Raw genomic sequence first — 2,447 nt, 5'->3', positions numbered from 1 at the left:
TCTTCTTACCAGGAAGCTGATTTACTGATGGTCCAGCATAATTTATAGGAAGTTGAGACTGCATTTCAGCCTGAAATGTCATGTTTTTCCAGTAATCAGACATGCAGGAACCAGGGCCCACAAACTGCAAATCCAAATTCAGCCATTTATCTAGAGTGATCCAGTCTCAACCTTTTGAGCTTCTACCTTGAAATAAACTCTCCTTTTATGTTAAAGGGTAAGCTTGGGGTGTGTATTTTTCTAAGATGCTCTTAACAAAACACAGGCTTGGGATGACCTTCTGGCGATCAGGCTTTTAGAAAATAAAATCAAAGCCAAGTTACTAAAAGTCACAGGATTAAACACTTACATACATTACATTATTTGTTCCTCCTAACAACCTCGACGAGTTAAAATTTGAATCGTTCCTATTTTACTGATAAAGAAACTTAAAAAACTGAAGCTCGAAGTTGTGGAGTATCTTTCCTAAGTATTCTGATGACAGACCCAGTGCTCTTTGAACTCTATCATGTGTTAACCCAATGTCTTCCTGAAATAACAAGCAAGGCCTGATAAAAGGGGCAGAGGGTCAGGCACATGTACAAGCACTGACCACTCATGTGCATCCAAGGTGGGCTGTATGCACTGTCGCTGCTGCTGTGAGGGACGCACAGGTCCCAGAATCACAAGTGCTTTTATACTGAAAAGGACCTTAGAGTTCGTGTTCCAACCTCATCTTTTACCTGAATAAACCAAAGCTCAGAGTGACTAAGATGCTTCCCAAGGTCACACGGCAAGTTAAAATCAGCCAAGATTTGAGGGCCTGGTCTCCACTGAGGCTGTCTTCTGAAGGAGCCTGTAGTCTGGAAGACTGGACTACGACAGGGCATAAGACAGGAGCCATCATAAGGTAACACAATTATTTGCAAATGACTCATTGACATGGAACAGGCTGATGCTTCAGGGAGCAGATGTCTCTGGGACACAGCAACAAAACATCACATTTCTGAGTGAAGAGGCTGAGTGAACCAGGCTTCCTGGTTGTGTGGTTGGATTTATGAAACTCCACAGGAAATGCAGAAAGGTTAATCTAAGGAAATAAAGCAGTGTGGCCCCAGGGATCAAGAGCCATGAACCACGTCCCTCAGAGAACCAAAGGCTTTCCATATCATTAAGTGACAGGTGACCCCTTTTCCTTCACACAGGAGCCTCCTGTGGTGTTGGCATCCCCAGGAAATATATCCATTGACCCAAAAATGTTGGACAGGGTGGGGGCTCAGTGCTGGATCTTAGTCACAGAGCACACACCCTTCCTGCCACACTACCCATCAGCTGCAAATCAGCCACTTATCTAGCCTTCCTGAGGCTGAGTTTACTCTCTGGGAGGAGGTTAAAAACTAAGAGTCCTAGAGGGAACTTTACCTACATTAGCTCATGTAATTCTCACAACTACACTAGAAGGGAGGTATTTTTATTATACACACTTATATGAGGACACTGCAGTTCAGTGGGAGATTAAGAAATCCATCCAAAGTTACTAAACATGACAAATATCTATTGAGCATTTGCTATGTGCCAGGCTCTTTTCTGAGCACTTTGCATGTATTAATTCATTAAACGTTCACTAAGAGGCAAAGAAGTAGGGATTATTATTAGAAATAAGTGTGAGGAGGTTAAGTCTTCTGCACAAAGATTCAAACAGAGGCAATGTTTCTCCAGAGGCTGGGTAGTAACCACTGCACGATACTGCCACAATATAAATCCAGCCATCTTACTTGGGGCCCCAACATTTTAATCATTATATTTCACTCACTCCAGTAATAACAGCACTTTAGCTGTACCTTCTTAATGCGATAATCACTTTCTATTTCCTGCCATGGTAATTTTGCATGTCTTATCTCCTCTTCTGTAGCATAAACTCCATGGAGTCAGACTCTATTTTTATTCCCACCAATGTTGGGAATGATGCTTAGACAAGAAGCTACTCAATAAGTGCTCACAGAATTTAAAAATGAATTTTTAGATTGTCTATGCTCTGTGAAAGTCTGGACAGAAGCTTTGATGGTGGTGATGAGGATGAGCTGGAAAAGCCAGCATCATTGGGTCTCTAGATTGTCCAGATATGCAAAGAGGGATTGTCCAGGTGTGCAATAGGCTGGCTGTGGCTGGGGAGATTGGAGCTTGGAGATCCTGGCAACTGAAAAAGAACAAGATGCTGCAAAAAAGGGGGTCGCCATGTTGGTGAGGACAAGCTCTGAGCTGTTCAGGCTATGGGGAAGGTAGAAGCCCGGTGTGTTGGTTTTAAAATATGCCCACAAGTTCTTGGGCAATCCTAAAAGTAACATTTAATTCCCCTTCCATTGAGTATGTGCTAGGCTAAATGATTCATTTCTAACAAGTAGAATAAAACAGAAACATCAGTTGTGATTTTATGGATAGGTCATGGAAGACAATTTGGCCTTGCTCTC

The 2,447-nt window shown here is 42.5% G+C and overlaps 1 protein-coding gene across 1 annotated transcript in view; it reads right to left on the bottom strand.

The window, feature by feature from the left end:
- Positions 1-2,447, bottom strand: part of FER1L6 (fer-1-like family member 6) — a gene marked incomplete at its 5' end in the record, with an annotated part of 120,763 nt that overhangs the window by 108,262 nt on the left and 10,054 nt on the right. The gene's annotated exons all lie outside the window — the stretch shown is intronic.

This window comes from Galeopterus variegatus, unplaced genomic scaffold, assembly GCF_000696425.1.
Source record: "Galeopterus variegatus unplaced genomic scaffold, G_variegatus-3.0.2 Scaffold188, whole genome shotgun sequence".
Lineage (NCBI taxonomy): Eukaryota > Metazoa > Chordata > Mammalia > Dermoptera > Cynocephalidae > Galeopterus > Galeopterus variegatus.
This window is presented reverse-complemented; position numbering and strand designations above follow the sequence as displayed.